A 9,853-nucleotide genomic window follows, 5' to 3' on the forward strand; every position below is an offset into this window, starting at 1 on the left:
TTGACTTTGTTGTCCTTTAGCCATTTTGCCACAACTTTGTAAGTATGCTTGGTGTCATTGTCCATTTGGAAGACTCATTTGCAATTATGTTGGGAACCAGTATACCACGGCTAAAGGCTGTATCCAGGCACTCCGCGTTGCGTTGTAAAGGGACAGCGGATTTTGGTCATAATACCACACCCCTCGGGGCCTTATTGCTTAATTATCCACTTGAGCGCAACAAATGACAGGCTACAAACAACTTCTGAAAGGCTTGTTGACAAATGTCGTTCTTTGACGCCATCTAGTGGTTGAAGTTGAAAACACATTGCAAGTCAGAATGCAGGATATTGTTGTTGTCTTTATCGTGTTGATTTAAAATACTGATATAAGGATGTTTTACCAATAAAATTAAATCGATCAATTGAGGTCTTTGCAAGCAACCATATATATTTTTAGAATGCTAATAGAACTCTAATGAAAAACTATCCATGCCACAGTCAAAAACAGTCTGCGTTTCAGGCTCAACAGAACAGGGCTCCATAGCTCAGGGGTTAGAGCACTGGTCTTGTAAACCAGGGGTCGCGAGTTCAAATCTCGCTGGGGCCTGTACACTTTTTTTTTTCTTCCCTTTAATCGGATCAACACGTCGGTCTTTCACGTCCTAAACTTGGACAAGACAAAAAATAACTGCCACGATGCATTAGTCTCATTTTATTTTTGCTCACGTTAATGACGTTAATAAATGACGTATGTTGATCAGAGGAAAACAATGAATTGCCAATAAATGAAGATTAAAGGAACAACACAGAGGCTGAGAATAGCTTTTCCGTGCATATTGACACTTACAAATGGCCAATGGTGTATCTTTGCATCGGTAGGGTATTATTATCAACACGTACACATTGCCAATAGTGTATCTTTGCGCCGGTACTAGGTTAGCCGACCACAGAATGAAATGGAACACTAGCGAGATATGATGTAGCTACAGTAACGAGCTAAACTAACGTTAGTATAACCAAAGATACGATAACTGTCCCTATTCACCTGTGGGTAAAACCAAAGCTCTATTAATCTGTGTTATAAACGCTACGATGCTGCCTGCAATACCCTTACAGTAACGTTAGCTATGGGGTTGAAAAGTGCCCTTGAGCTGAGCAATACAGAAACAATGCGCTGTAGTAGCGAATAGTCGCTTTCCGAGCAAGTCGAGACGTGATCTACCCTACGACTTTTTAAAATCAAAATCTTTCCACTTTCTCTGCCAGTCAGAGCCCGGATAGCTCAGTCGGTAGAGCATCAGACTTTTAATCTGAGGGTCCAGGGTTCAAGTCCCTGTTCGGGCGGTAGTTTTTTTTTTACCGCTCTCGGTTGCCTTCTTCCTCATCTGCATAGACAGACCGAACGTTAACGAATATTATTATCGGCCTCGATAGCTTCTGTGACTGAGGTTAGTTGGAATCATGTTGGGAAATACATGCTATAACGTTACATCTGGTGTTAGACTTGTTAACTTTAGCTAGCTCGACAAACCCATCAAAACCATATTTTCAAGTAGAGAAGGACGCTTTTTAATACACAATACAATGTGTGATATTTAACAATTTTTCAAATAAGTGAACTGAAATTAAGAAAGCCAACCAAATTTTCCAACCGAACTAGCGATCGAGCTAGCGAACACGGTGCTCTCTAGTTAGCTAACGTTATCTAGTTGTATTGGATAGCTGCAAACAAGTCTGATACGTTGTGTGACATTATAGTAACAATACATTAACGCAATAATTACACCTAAAGCGTCGACTTCTCTTATAACTTACACGAGGGACAGTGTTTTAGTTGGTGTGTTCTTGCCTCACATTATTTAGCTAGCAGGCACATAACCAGCGCCAGGTCATGAAATCCCTCCGCCACAACCGCAGTGCCAAACCATCAAAGGCGCTACATGTTCAATCTGATGTCTGCCTTGGCTGTCAAGCATTTACCGTGATATGGCCTCTACAGAAGTCAGGGCATGTATACTTATTATACTATGCGGAGCAGCGCAGGGCTGTTGTGAAGGAAGATCAAATCAAATCACACTTTGTCACATGCGTCAAATACAACACGTGTAGACCTTAAAACTTGTTATGGATGGGGGCAGTATTGAGTAGCTTGGATAAATAAGGTGCCCAGAGTAAACTGTCTGCTACTCAGTCCCAGAAGCTAATATATGCATATTATTAGTATATTTGGTTAGCAAACACTCTGAAGTTCCTAAAACTGTTTGAATGATGTCTGTGAGTATAACAGAACTAATATGGCAGGCAAAAACCTGAGAAAAAATCCAACCAGGAAGTAGGAAATCTGAGGTTTGTAGTTTTTCAACTCATTGCCTATTGAATACACAGTGTCTATATTGCATATTGCACTGCCTAAGGCTTCCACTAGATGTCAACAGTCTTTAGAACCTTGTTTGATGCTTCTACTGTGAAGTGGGTGGCGAATGAGAGGGGATTGAGTCAGAGGTCTGCCAGAGAGGCATGAGCTGACCACGTGTGTTCACATACATTACACATAAGAGTAAGCTTGCTTTCCATTGCATTTCTACCGACAAAGGAATTCTCCGGTTGGAACATTATTGAAGATCTATGATAAAAACATCCTAAAGATTGATTCTATACATCGTTTGACACTTTTCTACAGACTGTAACGGAACTTTTTGACTTTTTGTCTGCAGGCGCGTCATGATTTTGGATTACTGGGCTAAACGCGTGAACAAAAAGGAGGTATTTGGACATAAATTATGGATTTTATCAAACATTTATTGTGGAACTGGGATTCCTGGGAGTGCATTCTGACGAAGATCATCAAAGGTAAGTGAATATTTATAATGCTATTTCTGACTTCTGTTGACTACACAACATGGTGGAAATCTGTTTGGGTTGTTTTGGTCTCTGAGTGCTGTACTCAGATTATTGCACGGTGTGCTTTTTTCGGTAAAGCTTTTTGACACAGCGGTTGCATTAAGGAGAAGTTTATCTAAAGTTCCATGCATAACAGTTGTATGTTTTAGCAATGTTTATTATGAGTATATCTGTAAATTGATGTGGCTCTCTGCAAAATCACTGGATGTTTAGGAACTACTGGAAAATAACGCGCCAATGTACACTGAGATTTTTTGATATAAATATTAACTTTATCAAACAAAACATACATGTATTGTGTAACATGAAGTCCTATTAGTATCATCTGATGAAGATCATCAAAGGTTAGTGATTAATTTATCTATTTTTCTGCTTTTTGTGACTCCTCTCTTTGGCTGGAAAAATGGCTGTGTTTTTCTGTGACTAGGCACTCACCTAACATAATCGCTTGGTGTGCTTTTGTCGTGAAGTCTTTTGAAATCGGACACTGTGGTGGGATTAACAAGAATTGTATCTTTAAAATGGTCTCAAATACTTATGAGATTTCTGTTGTTTGAATTTGGCTCCATGCACTTTCACTGGCTGTTGTTATATCGATCCCGTTAGCACGATCTCAGCCCAAAGAGGTTTAACCAACAGTGCAGTTCAAGAAGAGTTAAGAAAATATGTACCATATAAACGAAAGTAAAACATAATAAAAAGTAACACAATAAAATAATGTAAATAGTCCGGGTGGCCATTTGGTTAATTGTTCAGCAATTATGGGGGCTTGAAGCTGTTAAGGAGCCGTTTGTTCCTATACTTGATGCTCTGGTACCGCTTGCCATGCGGTAGCAGAAAAACAGTCCATGACTTGGGTGACTGGAGTCTCTGACACTTTTTTGGGCTTGGATGGAAAGGAAGCTTGGTCCCAGTGATGTACTGGGCCGTATGCACTACCCTCTGTAGCCTTACGGTCAGATGCCGAGCAGTTGCCATACCAGGTGGTGATGCAACCGGACAGGATGCTCTCGATGGTGCAGCTGTCAAGGAAGGGAGTTTATGTTTATACAAGACCTCCCGACCTCACCTACCTTCAACCAATCATGCCCTCTGCATTATTACAACATTTGAGAGGCCATGGCGATACGGTATGGAGCTCAAGTTGGTCTCTGCATGGCTCCGGGGGCCCGCAATTCTGTCACACCATCCATAGGGCACCTCAGACCACATTTTCGGATCAAGCACCAATTGGCTCTTAGCTTTGGGTAGTAAGCGAATTAACGGAACCGAATCACATTGGTGAAAGAGTTGTTCACTTGGCTCCCTGATTTGCATACTGCTACTTCTCCTTTTTGAGCTATTTATTTTTCTGCAGATACATTACAAACTAATTGTAAAGAGGGTGAGTCCTCACTGCAGAAACAATAAATAGTGAGGAGATCACAGCAATCTGGTGCATGTAGATTTTTTTTAAGTGCGTAAGAAAAAATACATTGTTTTTGCAGGACATCTAATAATTTGGCCAGATCTGACATATGGACCGGCTCGGAGCCAAATGATCCGGCTCACTGAAAAGACTCACCGAAAATGACAATCACTACAAAAGTTACAGGTGCTTGCGCCAGTTTCTCAAAACAGTTGACACAGGTTTACACTTTGTGAACAATAATATTTCTTACATTTGATCAAAGAAACGTAAATATAGCAAACATTCTTTATAATCATTTAGCAAATACATATATTTATTACGCATCATGTAATACGTTATAATAATACATTCATCTGTTATCGAGGATCCTTGGGACGTGCCTACCCCACAGAAGTTGAAATGTAAAATAGTTAATGTAAGGATTAAAGTATTGCTTGTGGATTAAGGTTAGGATTTAGGGTAGGGACGTCCCAAGTGTATCACTGACCCAAAAATAATCATAGTTTACTTTAAAATTATGGTGTACGTCTGCCCTCTTGTGGGGATATTGTCTATTACACATACTGTGATATCCCCTTTGATATCAAGCAAGGCCAGATTAAGTGACATTGATCTTGACTAGTAAACCTTCCAGTTACAATATCAGTAGCACCACCACCAGAGAGATGAATGATTCCTCCTTTATACCCTACCAGCTTCCCTTTCATATTCACACACTCAAAGGATCCTCCTTTATACCTCTCACCCCCCAATAAAATGCTTATGCTGGTGTAAAATCTCTAGCTTTAAACTGGAAGACTAGGCAGAACATCAGCAAAGACTGGGCCCTAGATAAAATAAACCCTGTATCATTTGATTCAAGGCAATCAAGCTACAGTCATTGGCTACCGATTCATATAGTAAACTATGATAGGAAGACATCCACATCCACTTCAGTGAACATAGAACATTTCATCCAACATTTCACGACAACAAAGAAGTTGGCAACCAGAACATACTACCTTCATACATAACTCAACTCCCTGTGCTACTCTTCTCCTGCTCTAGCAGTGTCCCACTTTCAGCTACTGGGAGATGGAGCTCCTCCTCTTCCTCTGTGCGTTCATCGATCCCCTCAGGACACGTGGCCTCATCAAGATGATCATCACAACAACTCTGGATTCTTCGGACTTCTGACAACGGTTGGCTGTCCTGAACTGGAACAGGAAGATCCTCAATGGACAGATGTGCTGGTGATGCTGTGTTGATCATCGTGGTGTCCTCTTTTCCCGTGACTGTGAAGCCCACTGTTGGCTGTCTCCTGTTTCTCTTGTGAATCGCCAGTAACACGAGCACACAAATGATTAACAGAAGTAGAATAATTATTCCTATCACTGTTACCTAATCCTTTCTCTATCAATCATTGCAGCCTCCGATCGCTTTTCTAGAGAAAGATAGAAAATAGTAGTGTTAGTGCAGCAAAGATAAGGGAAATGACAACAATATTATACTGAAGCAATAAGGCCCGAGGGGGTGTGGTCTTAGGCTGATATACCACGGCTGTCAGCCAATCAGCATTCAGGGCTCGAACCACCCAGTATATAATCTCAACTAGCGAAGACAACAATACAAAACAGCAAGACTGCCATGACTAAATACTATTCTCTTGAAATATTACACTAACACTACATCTACTACTATGATAATAATAAGACAAAGAACAATGTCTATACGTTAAAAAGTGAATATTAAATACAATACTTAAGTGAGAAAAGAATTCAATAGACATCCCACCTTTAACAGTGAGAGTGACTCCATGTGGATATCCTGGCTTACTATCCTGGTTGAAGAAGCACAGGTAGGTCCCCTGGTCAGACGGCGTACACCGGTGAAGGTGAGGGACAGGTCACCCTCTCCGTAACCATCCCTGGTCACTGATGTCCTGTCGATGAATCCAGGTCCAAGGTAGTATTGGTTGGGTCAATCTTCAGCACAGTCTGTCCATCTTTCTCCCACTGGACATACATTTTACCATCGGTTGCCTGCTTATTGGTTGAGCCATAGCAGTGAAGTGTGACATTATCTCCGACGTGAGCTGATATTTCTGTCGGGACTGTTAGATGATGAGGGAGAAGAGGGGTGGGCCTTGAATGGTGTGCCATTATGAAAGTAATTGAATTAGATATAGGTCTACATGGAATGTATGACAATTAAAGTGAATGGGGAAGGTGCTGGGGGGTTAAGGTTAGAGAGAAGGTGCTGGGGGTTAAAGTGAAGGGGGAAGGTGCTGGGGGGTTAAGGTTAGAGAGAAGGTGCTGGGGGTTAAAGTGAAGGGGGAAGGTGCTGGGGGGTTAAGGTTAGAGAGAAGGTGCTGGGGGTTAAAGTGAAGGGGGAAGGTGCTGGGGGGTTAAGGTTAGAGAGAAGGTGCTGGGGGTTAAAGTGAAGGGGGAAGGTGCAGGGGGGTTAAAGTCAGAGAGAAGGTGCTGGGGGGTTAAGGTCAGAGAGAAGGTGCTGGGGGTTAAAGTGAAGGGGGAAGGTGCTGGGGGGTTAAGGTTAGAGAGAAGGTGCTGGGGTTAAAGTGAAGGGGGAAGGTGCAGGGGGGTTAAAGTCAGAGAGAAGGTGCTGGGGGTTAAAGGTCAGAGAAGAAGGTGCTGGGGGTTTAAGGTCAGAGAGAAGGTGCTGGGGGGTTAAGGTCAGAGAGAAGGGGTGCTGGGGGTTTAGGAGGTCAGAGAGAAGGTGCTGGGGGTTAAGGGTGCAGAGTGAAGGTGCTGGGGGGGTTAAGGTCAAAGAGAAGGTGCTGGGGGTTAAGGTCAGAATGAAGGTTAAGGTCAGATCAGAGAGAGAGGTGCTGGGGGTTAAGGTCAGAGAGAAGGTGCTGGGGGGTTTAAAGTTAGCGTAGTGTGAAAGCCAAAAGGAGAGGAGTGGAGGATGAGGGAATGAAGGATAAATGGACATGAGTTGAATATTACAATATTGCTTCACATCTGCAACATCTTACCCAGAACATCTAGCTTCACATCTGCAACATTCAATATGTAAAGTTGTGTCATGTCTGTTCAGCTTACCCAGAACATCTAGCTTCACATCTGCAACAGTCCGTTTATCACAGACACACTCATATGAGCCCTTGTCATTGTACACCGCAGAGCTGATTGTGAGAGAGAGGTCTTTGTTGATTTCCACCCTCTTCTCAAAGCGCTTTCCTTCAATTAATTTTCCTTGGTCAATCTTGGCAACGTCCTGGCCATCCACAATCCTCCAAACGATGCCAATGTCACAGGTTGCATTGCAAGGGAGAGTGACAGAGTGCTTCAAATTCACAGTTTTAAGAATGATACCATTGCCAATCGAGGGGCATTCTGTGGAAATGGTCGGGAAGGAAAATAAATACAAGGATTATAATGTTTACATATTTGTATCCAAACTAAATCCTCCACATATTTAACATTAGGCTAATACAGTGAACACGCTCAATGATGTTGATCAAGAGGCCAGTTAACACAAAAAGAACATAGTGTATCTAAAATGATTCATTTAGGAAAAGCGTACCAAGAAGGCCAACCATCAATGTAAAAACACAGTAGAAGAGTTCCCAACCCATGCTGTGCTCTACTGCCCCAGGATTCAACATCTGTGAAATTGAACAAGCATTTTAAGATGTGGATTATTGTTGTTATGCCTAAACTATTTAGCCTACACTAAAATAGTAGCCTACTAAGAAACTATCGTCTTTGTTGCATAACGTTTTGCTGTGGTTTGCTACGGTGTGCACTACTGCTTGGGTGTGCACTATACACCCCTATGAAAAACTTTCTTTCAGACCATTGCCGTCCATTAAAACAACATTCATTCATCACATACACCTTACAAACTAAGAAACAAGTATCATATTCCACCCCCGACCCCCAAACAAACAGATTTTCAATAGAATATACTTAATTTACCAAACTATAGATTTTTTACCTAGGGCGTTGTCCTGAGAAATAACTACTTTCGTTTTCTTTTTCTTCATTGGACTATTTAAGGCGCATTACCGCCACCAACTGGACTGGAGTGTTAACCAGAGACAGGAAGGTCTAAATCCTACCCATGATTCTCATCTCCGTAAGGAAGCGAAATACATAATTAAATACTACAGCCGCTGAAGATTTTCCCAGCAGTTCACTTAATATTGGCTCTTTAATTTGTTTATTTATTTTGCACCCCGTTATTTTTATTTCTACTTTGCACATTCTTCCATTGCAAAACTACCATTCCAGTGTTTTACTTGCTATATTGTGTTTACTTTGCCACCATGGCCTTTTTTGCCTTTACCTCCTTCTCACCTCATTTGCTCACATTGTATATAGACTTGTTTATACTGTATTATTGACTGTATGTTTGTTTTACTCCATGTGTAACTCTGTGTCGTTGTATGTGTCGAACTGCTTTGCTTTATCTTGGCCAGGTCGCAATTGTAAATGAGAACTTGTTCTCAACTTGCCTACCTGGTTAAATAAAGGTGAAAAAAAACATTACTCCTTAAATCTAACAATAATCTCCCCTTTCCCTCCCATATTGCTGGCACTGAAATGGAACATGTTCCACTGTCTCCATCTCCTCCTGACAGTGATGACATCACCCAGTCGGTTGTTTTCCTACCAATTTCAATGTCCTGTTGAGCCTTGTGTTTCCCAGTCTCAGCCTTGTGATTACACTTTCCTCCCTGCCCCCTCTGCCTGAGGACCCCCTGCCCCCTCTGCCTGAGGACCTCCCTGCCCCTCTGCCTGAGGACCCCCTGCCCCTCTGCCTGAGGACCCCCCTGCCCCCTCTGCCTGAGGACCCCCTGCCCCCTCTGCCTGAGGACCCCTTCCCCTCTGCCCCTCCCTGCCCCCTCTGCCTGAGGACCCCCTGCCCCTCTGCCTGAGGACCCCCTTCCCTCTGCCTGAGGACCCCCTGCCCCCTCTGCCTGAGGACCTCCCTGCCCCCTCTGCCTGAGGACCTCCTTCCCCTCTGCCTGAGGACCCCTCTGCCTGAGGACTCCCTCTCCCCTCTGCCTGAGGACCTCCCTTCCCCCTCTGCCTGAGGACCTCCCTGCCCCCCCCCTCTGCCTGAGGACCCCCTGCCCCCTCTGCCTGAGGACCTCCCTGCCCCCTCTGCCTGAGGACCCCCTGCCCCCTCTGCCTGAGGACCTCCCTGCCCCCTCTGCCTGAGGACCTCCCTGCCCCCTCTGCCTGAGGACCTCCCTGCCCCCTCTGCCTGAGGACCTCCCTGTCCCCTCTGCCTGAGGACCTCCCTGCCCCCTCTGCCTGAGGACCTCCCTGCCCCCTCTGCCTGAGGACCTCCCTGCCCCCTCTGCCTGAGGACCTCCATGTCCCCTCTGCCTGAGGACCCCCTGCCCCCTCTGCCTGAGGACCTCCCTTCCCCCTCTGCCTGAGGACCTCCCTGCCCCCTCTGCCTGAGGACCTCCCTGCCCCCTCTGCCTGGAGGACCTCCCTGCCCCCTCTGCCTGAGGACCTCCCTGCCCCCCTCTGCCTGAGGACCTCCCTGCCCCCTCAGCCTGAGGACCTCCTGCCCCCACATTTTCCTAGATATGTGGGGG

General features: G+C 44.3%; 2 long non-coding RNA genes and 2 other non-coding genes across 5 annotated transcripts in view; 3 read left to right on the forward strand and 1 right to left on the reverse strand.

The window, feature by feature from the left end:
• Nucleotides 1–515: 515 nt before the first annotated feature.
• Nucleotides 516–588, forward strand: trnat-ugu (transfer RNA threonine (anticodon UGU)). The gene has a single exon. It is a non-coding gene; the product is annotated as a tRNA-Thr (tRNA).
• Nucleotides 589–1,252: 664 nt separating this feature from the next.
• Nucleotides 1,253–1,325, forward strand: trnak-uuu (transfer RNA lysine (anticodon UUU)). The gene has a single exon. It is a non-coding gene; the product is annotated as a tRNA-Lys (tRNA).
• Nucleotides 1,326–4,564: 3,239 nt separating this feature from the next.
• On the reverse strand, nucleotides 4,565–8,336 carry LOC118372396 (uncharacterized). Of its 2 annotated transcripts, none has more exons than XR_008065870.1 (5): nucleotides 8,236–8,336; nucleotides 7,822–7,903; nucleotides 7,338–7,631; nucleotides 6,067–6,385; nucleotides 4,565–5,716 (listed from the first exon to the last, which is right to left on the reverse strand). It is a non-coding gene; the product is annotated as an uncharacterized LOC118372396 (long non-coding RNA). The 2 variants fall into 2 exon arrangements; XR_008065871.1 differs by having other exon boundaries at nucleotides 8,217–8,246.
• The window catches only part of LOC127908011 (uncharacterized), a 110,930-nt gene continuing 107,468 nt past the window's right edge, over nucleotides 6,392–9,853 (forward strand). Inside the window, exon 1 of the long non-coding RNA XR_008065882.1 lies at nucleotides 6,392–6,768. This is a non-coding gene — a long non-coding RNA (uncharacterized LOC127908011). The remainder of the gene's footprint in view (nucleotides 6,769–9,853) is intronic.

Source organism: Oncorhynchus keta, chromosome 16 (genome assembly GCF_023373465.1).
Source record: "Oncorhynchus keta strain PuntledgeMale-10-30-2019 chromosome 16, Oket_V2, whole genome shotgun sequence".
NCBI lineage: Eukaryota > Metazoa > Chordata > Actinopteri > Salmoniformes > Salmonidae > Oncorhynchus > Oncorhynchus keta.